The sequence below is a fragment of the Phalaenopsis equestris genome, unplaced genomic scaffold, assembly GCF_001263595.1.
Source record: "Phalaenopsis equestris unplaced genomic scaffold, ASM126359v1 Scaffold000090, whole genome shotgun sequence".
NCBI lineage: Eukaryota > Viridiplantae > Streptophyta > Magnoliopsida > Asparagales > Orchidaceae > Phalaenopsis > Phalaenopsis equestris.
The window spans coordinates 2,081,926-2,095,532 of record NW_018164532.1 but is presented as its reverse complement, the minus strand read 5'-3'; the positions used below and the strand labels follow the sequence as shown (position 1 = coordinate 2,095,532).

At 34.7% G+C, this 13,607-nt stretch overlaps 1 protein-coding gene and 1 long non-coding RNA gene across 2 annotated transcripts in view; both read left to right on the top strand.

The window, feature by feature from the left end:
* Positions 1-2,047: 2,047 nt before the first annotated feature.
* LOC110020038 lies at positions 2,048-3,797 on the top strand. The gene is made up of 3 exons (XR_002293498.1): positions 2,048-2,808; positions 2,896-3,073; positions 3,144-3,797. It is a non-coding gene; the product is annotated as an uncharacterized LOC110020038 (long non-coding RNA).
* Positions 3,798-4,286: 489 nt separating this feature from the next.
* LOC110020009 (zinc finger protein 853-like) overlaps positions 4,287-13,607 on the top strand; it is a 14,643-nt gene continuing 5,322 nt past the window's right edge. Inside the window, exons 1-3 of the mRNA XM_020717949.1 lie at positions 4,287-5,115; positions 10,975-11,069; positions 12,171-12,993. The gene's annotated coding sequence lies outside the window, so the exon portion shown is untranslated. The remainder of the gene's footprint in view (positions 5,116-10,974; positions 11,070-12,170; positions 12,994-13,607) is intronic.

Here is a 13,607-nt window from a genome sequence, read left to right as displayed (position 1 = left end):
TTATATATTAATTTAATTAATATATTATATAGTAATTATATATTTTTAATTTATATATAATTTTAAATTAATTTTTATATATTTATAAATTAAATATTTTATATTTATATAATAAAATTAAAAGTCATTGTACTAATTGACATGACAGTTGTTACATTTTTTTAGAACGTGATGAATTGTTTGACTATTTATTAGGGATTTAAAATGTTGTGAGAAGAAGAAATCCTTAAATTTGTTAAATTTATGAATTTTTAAAATTTTTGAGTTCTGTCCTGCAAGATTTAAGATAAAGCTTGCTTAAATGCCGACTAACATAAGATAACAAGTAACCCCTTAAGAGAAACTCATTTACACGATAGAACAATATAATACCTATTACTCAGCGCTACTTTACATTTACAAATTGAACTTAAAAAGCTTAAAAATAAATTAAACGAAACCTCCAACTTAATAAAGATTGCATTAAAGAAAATTAAATGCAAATTTACAAGACAAGTATAACCAAAGATTAAAATAAAATCAATAAATAAGTTGAACTAGAAAAAATAAAAAATAAAAACAGAATAATTCAGTTTCAACCTGAGTGCAGCTATCATAATGGAGCCTTTTGTGGGTGCAGCTATGTTTTGATTGTAATAAATGAAAAGGCTCCAATCACTTATACCCTTCTAGTTTTCTTCTTGTATATGGAGGTTTCTCTGTGCTTGATCGGGTCGATTCGGGATTTTGCTCCAACTATTTTTGATCGAGCCTTCAATCCCACCGGGATAGGATTTGCTGGAGCTGCTCTGATGTCTTCTTTCCTCTTTTCAAGATGTTTTGTTGGTTTTACTGTGGATCTTCCTCTGCTTCTATTTAACATATCTCTTTTGGGTCACTTGTATTTTGGGCTTGAAGTTTCCTTTTGTTCTTGCTTACTTTTTTAAGTCGCATTGTACTGTGGATTTTGGAACTCATAGGTTGACGATCTACTTTATTTTGATGTTAGATAGGGATCCAATCCACTATCTCACCCATATTTTGTAACATTTTTAAGTATTAACGCGTAAGAAGCCACAAGTCGCTCTTTTATCTAATATATATATATATATATATATATATATATATTGTTGACCTCTCTTTTGTTTGTGGGTTATATATATATTGTTTCTCAACTAATTAAGTATAAATAGGTACTATCTTTTACAATGAATAAGTTATTCTGTGATAGAGATAAAACACAAAACTCAAATAGTATATATAACTACAATCTCTTATTGTTAAAATAAATGATTGTACTTTGTTTAAACCTTGTTCAAATCATGATTAAATATTATAAAATCTTTTTTAAAATATTATGTTGTTTGACCTATCTCAAATATTATTTGATCAGATTTAGAATATAATTTGTGTAAATTCTAATATATTATTTGAATAAGATACGATCATATCTCTTAATTTAATTTAGGGTTTAGGGTATTCGTTAACCTATTCGTCAAGTTGAGAGAGTCTTGTCCTATCGTATGTCGTCTTTTTCTCCGGAAGAGGGCATCTCAACGGAGAGCTGTAAAGGGTTTCAGTTTCGCGGAGGAACACAATGCGAAGCAAATGGGCGAGCAATGAAGTCTGACAGAGTGGTATTTCGAAGGTTTATTAGTAAATATTACATTTTAGATGTTTAATTGGTAAATATGAATATTTAACATATTAATAATTTTAAATAATTGAGATATTATAAACCCGCAATAACATTAAGTTAACTTCTTTGACTGCCAGCCATGAACAGTAGCACGATATGGAAAGACAGTTGCCTGGTAGACTTGGCTCATCGTGAGAAATCAATTGCTCCCTAAATGAAATTGATTACTTTATATTCATAATCATTAGCATATATAGCCCTGATGTCAACCAGGAACCAGCTTCACTTAAGTGTCTTCAGTTGAATTTGGATTTCTTATCAGTCATGCCGTTAAGTACTAGTAAACAAAAGTCGCCTAAAATGAACCAGTGGTGTGCTCTCGCAGCTCTTCTTCAAAGCCTCGCTTTGCCTTCCTAAACCTCGTCGGAACCCAAAACGAGCGAAAAGGGAGGACAAAAAAGAGCCGTTGGAAACCCAACCGGGCCATGGCTTTTTCAAACATCGAAACATCATACTTAAGCCGGTAAAAGTCATTTTCAAGCTTAAAAATGTCAGCGAAAGTCATTTTCATATTTACTCGCCTCTGTCTCGCTCTCTCTCGTCGCTTTTAGCCTCCCCTGCTCGCCATCCTCGCCGTCCCTAATCCTTTTCAAAAAAAACATCTGTGATCCATCTATCCTATCCAATGGCTCCCACCCCCTTCCAAAAACCATTCATTCCAAGCCACCAAACCCCCACAGAAACCTCTCAATCAAGAAACCGCCTCAACTTCACCAACCCAAAAACAAGCACAAACCCTCATCCCTAAACCCTCTCTCCGCAGCTCCAACAGAACACCTCGTCGAAGTTATCTGCCGGATCCGCGACATTTCTGACCGCAAGAACAAATCCTCGTCGTCTTCCTCCTCTGCTCTACAAGTCTCCGGCGATGGTTGCTCTCTCCTAGTCCGTTCCAACGTTGGCTACAGGAATTTCAGCCTTGAAGGCATCTCCTTCTCGGAGAAGGAAGATCCGGAGGTTTTCTATAAGAGGTTCGACGAGTCGAGGGTCGAGGAGGAGCGCTCCGGCCCCAAGTGCACTGTCGTGATGTACGGCCCTACAGGGGCTGCGAAGAGCCACACCATGTTTGGGTGCCATTAAGGAGTCGGGGATCGGGTAAAGGCCTCTCCAAGGAAGCAAGCTTCACCGCCGTAATTCTTACATTTTTTTTTTCTTTTTCTTTGTTCAAATTTCCTTCATTTTGTAATTATTAAAGATATGCTTGTGTTATATTACAGAAATTTATTTGACTAGAGGTGTATGCAGTCTCATTTACTTCAATATTTCTAATGATTACACTTCCAGACGACAAAAATCAACCAGGGAAACATATCTCTGAAAAGAGTGGTTGAGTCCATTGCCAACAGAGATTCCCATGTTCCTTTTAGAGACAACAAGTTAACAATGCTTTTGCAGGTAATATTGCTCATTCTTGTACTTTGGGACCCTTATTATAACAATATTAACAATCCATATTCTTATGCAGGATTCATTTGAAGATGACAAATAAAAAATTCTCATGATTCTGTGTGCAAGTCCTGTTCCCAATGAAATGCACAAAATTATCCACTCTAGCCTATGGAGCAAAGGCAAAGTGCATTGTCCGTATTGCTCACATGCCAACTCCCAGGGATAAGCTAAGCGGTGAAGATTCTTCAACAATGCTAAAATAAAAAATTGTGGCAATGAACCAATTCATTTACAATCTACAGATGTAGAACAAGATGAAGGACAAGGAATTTAGTAAAGTTCAAAGAGAACTTATGTGTAAAGAGGATGAAATAATAAGGCTTCAGTCTAAGCTTGAGCTCGTTGAAGGAAGGCAAGCAACGGAAGAAGAAGATGAGATCATCTGCCTGGTTGATGAGAGGACTCGGGACTTGAGAATTGAACTGAAGAAGGCGGAGGAGATATTGCATCAACAACAAGAGGAGCTCCACTTTTTAAGGAAACAATTAGAGGGGATGAAATTTTGCTAGTGCAGCTAATGAGGATGCATTGCATTTGCATAACAGAGAAGATGGAGGGAAGTTTTTGAAACAACTAGCTGAAATGTGCTTTGAAGATCAAGTAATGGAGAAGTCAATGGAGCTGGAGATGGGTGATCAACAACCTATTCATGCTATTATGGAAATAAGGGGTCAGAATTCTCATAATTTCATGTTTTTTACTGTTTATTGTGCAGATATTTACCATTCATATATAGATTTTTTTGTTTATCTTCTGACACCTACTAACCAATTTCTTTTTTGGATTTAATTCTTGATCAAACCTTCTGTAAATGAGTCCACTGAATCTCTTGACACTGTGCTTCATAGCAATGTTCGGACGGTTGAGCGGGTAGAGTTCAATCAATTTGGAAGTCGTTCTCGATCTTTTATACGTATTGTTATCTAAATGAGTTCACTTCTAACTTTCTTATAATCATTAGTAGGTTGCAAATAAATTAGAGTTGGTTAAGCAGTTTAAATTGGAAAGAAAAAGACGACAAAAGAAAGTGGAGTTAAAGGAAAATGAGAGCTTTGAGAGGAAGACGAAGAGTATGGTGATGGAGGAGGCAATAAACAGTATTCCGGAGCCAGAGTTTGGAGGGTGAAGCATCTCATGAAGGCTTTTGAAAAAAGATTTAAAAAAATTCTCAATAGCCTTCACGAGATGCTTCACCGTTTACAAACCCTGGCTCCAGAATACTGTTCATCGCCTCCACCATCACCATACTCTTCGCCTTCCTCCCCAAGCTGTCAATTTCCTTTAACTCGTCTTTCTTGAACCCTTCTTTCTCTTTTCAATTTAAATTGCTTAGCCAACTCTAACATCTTTGCAGTCTACCAATGATTATAAGAAAGTTAGAAGTGTACTCATTTGGATAACAACACGTATAAAAGATCGAGAACGACTTACATATTGTTCGAACTCTTCCCGCTCAATTGCTTGAACACAACTATGAAGCACAATGTCAAGAGGTTCAGTGAACTCCTTTACAGAAAGGTTTTATCAAAAACTAAATCCGAAAAAGAAACTGTTTATTAGATGTCAGAAGATAAACTAGAAAATCTAAAAAGATATGGTAAAATATTTGCACAATAAATAGTAAAAAATATGAAATTATGATAATTCTGACCCCTTATTTCCATAATATCATGAATAGGTTGCTGATCACCCATCTCCAGCTCTATTGACTTCTCTATTCCTTGATCTTCAAAGCACATTTCAGCAAGCCGTTTCAAAAACTTCCCACCATCTCCTCTGTCAAGCAAATGCAATGCATCCACAAACTATTTGATCGAGCAGGCAGCAGTCACTGTTCTCGATAGATGGGCGATAACCATAGAGGATTTACTCGAGAAACATATCTAACCTTCACGGTGTATGACTATCTTGGTATCGGTTGCGATGCAAAATTCACTCTTGAAATTCACAATCTCCGTGAAGAGAATCCCGAGAAATTTTACAACCAGGTATTAAAATTTACTGTGTTTTCAGTTTTATTTTTTTCTTCTTCTCTCCCATCAGACACATCGTATGATAAAACATAATAAAAAATTTTATGGAAAGTCTTCTGAGGTGGTTTTCAATTACTTGTTGTTGCAAGGTCCTGCGTCACTTATTTTCTTTGTATTTATGTATCTAACACATAACATCAATCTTTACATACATACCACCTTATGCAAGAAAAAACTGTTTCTCAAAAGCCACATAAAGTTCTTTAAAGTGGATGAAACATTAAAGAAACCTTTTAGCGAAACAAATCCACACAGTTGATCTCCCCAACCAGTATTCTATTTTCTAAGTTTAAACCGAGTTGACTTGGATGTAGTAGATTAGTCAAATTGCCCACATTGAGGAAAGTTATACTAAACTGCACCAACAACAATTATTTTTATATCTTTCGATGGTTTTGAGAGAAAAAGTTCAGTCTTTATTCAGCAGAAGGATCTTCCATATATGTTAAAAGAAGATATTATCAGTTAAATATGGCCCGCTGCATAATTTTGAAAGTTGTCCCAAGAATTTGGTGAAACTACTAGCAAGTTTTCAAAGCTAGGAAGATCAGTAACGAAGTCTGTTTTCTAAGGACCTCTTGATATATCCAAGGATAAGAATAAAAAGTTCCTAAGATTTGTGTTTGAGAGTTTGCATGCGATGACTAATAATTCCACAACAAAAAAATAGAGTACAATAAAGCAGATTAACTCACCACTAACCAATGATAACAAAAAATATCTTAAAACAGTCCTTCTCCGCTAGCCATATTTTTGCGGCCTAACAGACCAGTTTCCCAAAGAGGTTATTAACAAAATTTTTTTGAGATAGTGAAATACTTTATTATAACCAAATTCAACACCAATTGAGTATTTAGAAAACTCCAATCTTTGGTTAGAAAACATTTTTAAGGGAATTAGTATTTAAAAAACTCAGAACCTTGGAAGGTGTGTTATTGTGAAGGCCAATCTCAAAAACATCTTATTAAATATATCAAATTTGATCTCAACCTTAGCAACATACCCTAAAGATTGCTCCATATAAAAATTTTTAACAAGGTTAGCATAGGAAAATATATTACTAATATCCATTTGAAGATATACCCTGAAGATTGCTCCATATAGTTAAAGAACATGTCAGAAATGAGAGTGGCCTAGCGTCTTCTTGAATAGATATAATCAACTACTTCCCTGATTCTGGACAAATTTGTTAAATCATTCTTAAATAGAGGGGTTCCAGAATCTCTAAATTCTAAAGTGTGATGGACCCTCAACAGGGTGGTAGGTTAAGGCGATAAATGAATAGAACCAATGTAGGCCCAATATGAAATTAACCCTCTCAAATTTTTTGGATGGGGTCCTATATTTCACATTCGCTTCATTCCTCTTTCGAGTCTGACTTGTTGTTAACAAGCTAGCCTAAAATTTGCTCCTAAAACTTTATCCCGACAATATAAAACTTTAAGCCGAAAATAAGAACAGAGCTATAAATTTAAAATCAAACAAAATTTTGAAATCAAAATGAAATGACATTCAAAACAAAAACAAGAACAAAATGAAAAGAAACTTACATAAAAAACAAATAATAAAAAAAAATCAAGTTATTTATATAAGTTTCAAAAGAAAAATTCAATTCATGAGACAATTTTGTTTATTTTGGCATTCGTGCTGAAATTATTGCAACTAGAATAGAGCATATGATGCTACCAATGATTAAAAATTCTTCGATCGACTGAGACAATGTAGTCATCAAAGTTGATCTTCTCATTCACTGGAGTACTCAACCTACCAACCAAAAAAGTCGCTTGTTATTTGGGATCACTGATTAAGTTCAGAACTCGTTTTGATAAAATCAAGATAACACTCATGAAAGCACTCTGTGTTGTCATGAAGCCAACTGTTGCAAGGGTGGAGGAGCCATTATCCAAATTTGATTTGAAAAGTAAACAAGAGTTCCCCTACGCTTAAGAAGGCAAAAGTCGGAGGGATGCTCATTAAGTTCATTGTTTCTGCCTCCACCAAGTATATCGCTCCTACTACTGCGAGGACCGTCACTACCACCACCACTGGATTTTCTATCAATGCGCATGTCACTTCATCGTCTAAAAAAGGAAAAGAGATTTTGTATGAAGAAGAGCCAGTTGTTTCTTTTGCCTCGATACCATCTTTGTTTGAAATTGGGTTCAGTTCAAATTCTGTACTGCAGACCCAAGCACAGAGGAGAAAACAAAACCGAAAGATTCTGAAGAGTAAAAAGGTGAAAGCTGTAGAAATGGTTCCTGCCAAAGAAATACCTCATCCAGAGGAAATAGGTTTGTCTGGGACCTCACCTCTCCTCAGTAGGAGTAGGTTTCACCCATTGTCCACCCTTCCAGATTAGAAGATGTTTAAAGGATTGTCGACACACTACCTCTACCATCTCGTCATAATGGTCACGGTAAGAAGGTGAAATTCATGCCTCTTACTCGAGTTCATTCTGTCTTTGAGAGATTGGCTTGAAAAGAATACTGTTCCATCCTCGGAATCCTAAAGAGGATGGGGTGTGCTGTACGCCCTAGATGAAAGCTTAAATTCTAAAAAAAGACAAGCCTATCGCAAGGTTTTACAAGTCCGTCCAGAGAAATGAAGCACTGCCGCCCCGTCTCTCTATTAAGCTCTACTTAGGAGATCCTATAGTCACCACTGCCTCTGTCTCTAATGCTACTGTCAGCTCCCCGAGGCCTACAGAATGTAGACCGGTCAAGTCTTGTCTTGATCTGAGAGTAACGCCTGCCGCTGTATGTGAAGGCCAAGACAAGACTGTCGCAAGGTCACGTTTATGAACTAACAAATTATATGGAAGAGGAGTTTTGTTGAAATCAATGTTATTGAAACTAGAGCCTCATCATTTCTGCGCGATACTTCGTCACTCGTTGAGGAGAACGCCACTGTGATGCTACGGAGAGCCATTTAGTAGAAGGATGAACAGATTAATCGCATGGAGAAGAAGATGGAAGAAATGATGGTCATTATGATAACATTACAAAATCAGCCTCAGTCTCGAAAAATGGCTTCTGTGGAGGCAAACAAGCTAGAGGTTATTCAAATTGCGGATGAAAAGAAAGAGTTCAGTTCCACTAGCAGAGATGAATGACCAAAGAAAGATTTTATCCAGAGCATCATACCAGAAAATGACATTAAACAAATGGTTGAACAACAGGTGAATGAAGCATTGACACATTCAAAGGGAGAGACATTGATTCTAAAAGGTAGACCTTATCCAGAGAAGTTCAATGCCATACAATATTCCATGTGTTCCGTACTACCATCGTTTAATACCTTTGATGGAATCGAGAACCCCCGACAGCATGTTACATACTTCTGGGCCAGTTACTGCAATGTGGGGGTAGCGAAGCACTGTTGTTCTGCCAGTTTGTGAGCAGTCTCTCAAGAGTTGCCTTCGATATGCATATAGAGCTGCCCAACGGATTGATAAAGACGTTCACAAAACTAGAAAGCCAATTTCGCTGGAGCTCAACACCACATTACCATAGGTGATCTTGTGGTGGAGCGACAGAGGCCAACAAAAACCTTGGTTGACTACATTATGCGATGTAGGAACCCAAGAATGAAATATCAACCAAAGCTATAAGAAAAACATGCAATCGAGATTTTACTAATAAGCATTCATGGACCAGTAGTTTTCTTGCTTAAAGTATCTACAATCAAAACTTTCAAAAAATTGCTCAGCAAAATTGAAAGCTTACAAGAAAGATAAAGAACTCGAATTTCTGGAAAGAGCTGAGAAGCTAAAACCGATAAAAGCATTTGAAAAGAAGTTTGGGACAGTGTCAACAATAGACAAAGAAAAACAACCGATGCAGATCCAAGCTGCAGCCTAGATAGACATACCAGTGTCCTCAACAGTACAGTCAACAGTCGTTCCAGTAGAGATCCTGTTAGATAGATGGGAGGCAAAACCCGACCATGATCGACCGATTGAACGTGTTATACTCCTTCAAGGATGAGGCAGTAGGGAAGATGTTCCAAAATCTGGTTAAGAAGCCCGAGTTTAGGCAGTTTGAGTCAAAGAAACCAGAGGTAGACCTAATAGGACTTGAGCTTATTGTATAAAAAATGATCTTAATCTGTTAGAATTAAATAAGACGGAATGAAGAAAAAAGATTGTGTAGCTGACCCCACTTAGTGGAATAAAGGCTTGTTGTTGTTGTTGTTGTCATTTGTTTGGAGATTAAGAGAAAAAGAGCTATTTGGTTTAATATTACTTAGATAATCATATTTCTTACAATAATGATGTTTCAATAATAATCTTATTTACCAAATGCAGTTTATATGAGACAGATTATTTTTTTTTAATGTCAGAAACTTACCATAATCAGTTCTTGGCGGTGAATGATTGCTTGAGTAGGTATTGATTTGAAGCAAAATGGATCTTCTTCTTCGATGTGGATGAGTTCGTTTACTTGCAGCTGATTTTAAATTTAATTATAATATTTTGACTCTAACCTTTTTTTTCTAGTGTTTATGATCTATATAGCTCATGGCAATTTTTTCCAATTTTTGTTCATTGATTTTTCTTTTATTTTATGTCTATTCTTATATAATGATATATGAAATATTAAATTTGTGAAAAAAATTAAAATGAAGATATCTATACACTGAGTTTAGATAATAATAATAATAATAATAATAATAATAATAATAATAATAATAATAAGGGGTTTATTGAAGATATCTTTATAATTATGATGTTTATAATTCATGACAATTTTTTCCAGTTTTTTTTTGTTTGATTTTTTTTTAATGTTTATTCTTATTTAAACAAATATGTCACATTTATTTCTCTCCTAGAAGCAATTGTTACTTATGACATCTAATTTATTTTCTCTCCATTCTGACTAAGAATTTATTTATTTCGATACATGCTCATAATATTTTCTAAATTAGGAAAAAAAGAGAACATTCTATTCATCTAACCCAATATGATTTTTTAAACCTAGTAATCAACTGTGTTCATATTCTACCATAGATGCTAGAAGAAATTTAATATTTCTTCCTTATATGCTATCTCTTATATATATATATATATATATAACTAAAAAGTAACGAAAAAATCATTCAAAAAAAAGTTTCATCTTTTTTTATTTTTCAACTGAGCGCTCGAATTCAACATCTCAACACCTTATAATTCTTTTACTTTATTTTCTACTAATGCGTTGTGTATTAGAACACACTTTCACTATTTGATATGCATTTTCGTTATCTAATAATACCTTTTTTGCTCACTTTTTTTTTATTGAATATTAATCTTTTGCAATTAAATCTTTTCAACCAAAGTTGAGATCACAATAATCATTTGATCGGGAGACACTGATCTTCCTAATAAACTAAAGTCATTATTTAACTTATATTCTTACCTTAAGTCAAGCTTGTTGATTAAAATCTTTTAATGTTCATTACATTACAAATCAATTTATTTTCCATAAAGAGAATATTTCCTATTTGATCGATAAGTTAGAAAGAAATTGGTCATTTATTATGAAAAAAAAAGTTCTATAAAGTTGAATTACGATAAGAAAAATATATATATATATTGGGTACCCCTTCCAAACATTATTATATAATAGGAAATATTCTCTTTATGGAAAATTGGTCATTTGATTTTATGATTTGTGTATGTGAAATTTGTTGTTGAACGTGTGTTTGGTGTAGTAATTTTCTGGAGCACTGATGATGGTACCATGCTTCCAAGTTTTTTCCATTTTTTTTTTGAGATATTTTTTTTATTGCCAGAATAATTTTTTTTATAGTAATGAGTTGCCTCATTATTTTCAGATGTGCAGTTGCATGAAGGCGAGATTTATTGCTCTTTAGAAGATGAGATTTATTGCTCTTTAGAAGATGAACAACATGATGGATTTCAACCCCAAGTATGCTCAATTTTACCTCTACTTAACTAAAATAAATCTTTGATTTTGTGGTAGTTCTCAGGTAACTTGAGGGTTTTGCAATCCCAAACAAAAGATAACTTAAGGGCTTTGCAGTCCTTAACACTTGCAGTCTATGTTCTTATGTATGAGAACTGTTGGTGTTAGAGTTGTATTCATTCTTTTCAATATTTGCTAGGCATTATTTCAATTTAAGAAGGTCTTTGATTAAACTTGTTGGCCCAATCTTGCTTGATGCTTTACAACTTGATCCTTTGTACAATTGTGCTCGAGTAACTCTGTTCTTGTTTTATTTGTATTGCATTCTTTTGACAACTTTTTCTATTCAGAACTTTTAACAATACGACGCATTCATGCTTCTTTAACTTACTTATGCTTTTGATTCCTCTCCAGTAATTCGGAGAGCATTTAACAATTGTTTGCTATTCATCCCTTTTCCCTTCTTTGTTGTATTAGTAAGTTATCACGTTGGCCATTTTGCCATACCCACCTTGTTTTGTTTTCTTTTTCTTTGAGTATTAAGACATCCATGGCTAATCCTTTCCCATATTATTTCAATTGAAAAGTTTTTGAACTTTTGCATTCCTCCGATGCCCCACAAGTATGAAGGAGCTCTTTTTTTAAAAAAGGTTTTTTCTTTTCCAGTTTTTCAACACAATGCTTTGAATTAAAGAAATCAAGTGGCAAATGCATTAGTCTTCTTCAAAGATCTAAATTTTATGAAGTAGATCAACAAACATGTTTCTTGCAAGTAAATGCATTTGTCACCCAATGCTTTCATTTGATGACTAAAATTCTCCTTGGTCATATCATATAGTTTTTTGTGTCAGCTCTATGATCTTTTGGTGCATCATTGTAGTCTGGATGCTAGGCTGAATATATTTTTGCTAAAAAGGATGCATAATGGGTTGTTTACTAAATTGTGCCTTGTTTTTTATATTTCTTGATGGAAGTTTTAGATTGGTATAGTATTAATAGATGCTTTGAGAAAAATCTTACTGGTTGTTCCTTTTTACCAAAATATAACAAACATTATTCTCCTATAGTAGTTATTTACATATAGTTAATCATATTTGGTGGCAGACTCCAGCTAGGCCAGCATACAGCTCCCATAGAGTAAGCCAACATTCTTTTGAGCTAGCATCTAACGTTGGATTCAAATACAATGATCAAGAACATGTAAATACCTCTAAGTATGAAGATTTGCTTGATAAATGTTATAGCCCATATGCTGAAAGATACAGAATGAAGAATCTGAAGTTGCCTTTTGGTGAAAAAAAAATCACAAGCGAACGTCCGAGGGAATATCTTTATACTCTAAACTTTGTGATTTACACAAGAGAAAGAGGCAAATTTTTAAAGACCATCCTCTGCCCACTTTAGATACGGGATCTTCCATTCATTCAGAAGGCATTTCAGAGAGGACTAAGCCAACTGAAGAAGTAATTTCATTCTTTCCTGAGATCATGTTTCCAGCTAACTGTGTGCCTGAAAGTGCTCTCCCACTGTTAATCACAGAGAAAAAACTCAAGGTTGAAGTTTATGGTGCACTTGATAATTTACCAACAGTTATAAGCCCAAGTCCAGCAATGATGGAAAGATTTGGCATAAGGCCAGAATACATTAAAATGGGAAACAAATATAGGGGAAAAGGCGGATCTGAAGGGGATAAGAGTCCTCTTAGTCAGGAGCAAGCATCTCAAATGGCCCACAAGGCGGTAGCTCGTTTGTTCACAAGTGTAGGTTTTGAAGGTGGAACTGAAGTCTCAATGAAAATTTTCTCAGATTTTTTTAGTAGCCATATCAGTAAGTTAGGACGCAACTTAAAGCTTCTAACTGATAACTACAAAAAGCAAGTTTCATCTATAGAGCTTCTCAAAATGTTTCTGCAAATCTCAGGTCATGGGTGAGTTACTTACACTTAAACCTGTTTGATTTTATTCCCTTCTAAATTCTTTTTGTTTATTGTTTTTTTTTTTTTGAAAATTAGATCATAAGAGAATGCCAACGTGTTGCATGCAAATAAACCAGCATTTTTTACCTATTAATATCATGTTAGTTACTTGGGGCTTATATTAATGAGACTTAAGTGCACATGGCTTATTAGTTTCTTTTATATGTTAGTGCTTTGACACTGTCGGCGCTTAAAAGGGGAAAAAGAGAGTTTTTTTTAAAAGTTTGGGGGTCGTCCGTAAGAAGCTGTCGGTCGCCGGAATCGAAATCCCGTCGCCCGCTTTGGAAGGACTTTTTAATTTACGTATATATATATAATTTTAGAAAAATATGAAATCAAACTGACCTCATATTTTTCATAGTTTAAATGAAAGAGCACTCAACCTCAAATCCTGTATCTACCCCAAGGGATAAACGCAAGACTTGAGGGTGAGGCTCGATCAAATAAACTAAGAAAGATATGACATCCGTTTGGGTCTGCGAAACCGTTTTATTTGCCGACAAGTTCCCCTATTTAATACAACAAATTAAATAGGAAAAACTCCCTATAAGGGCAAGCCCCTATAG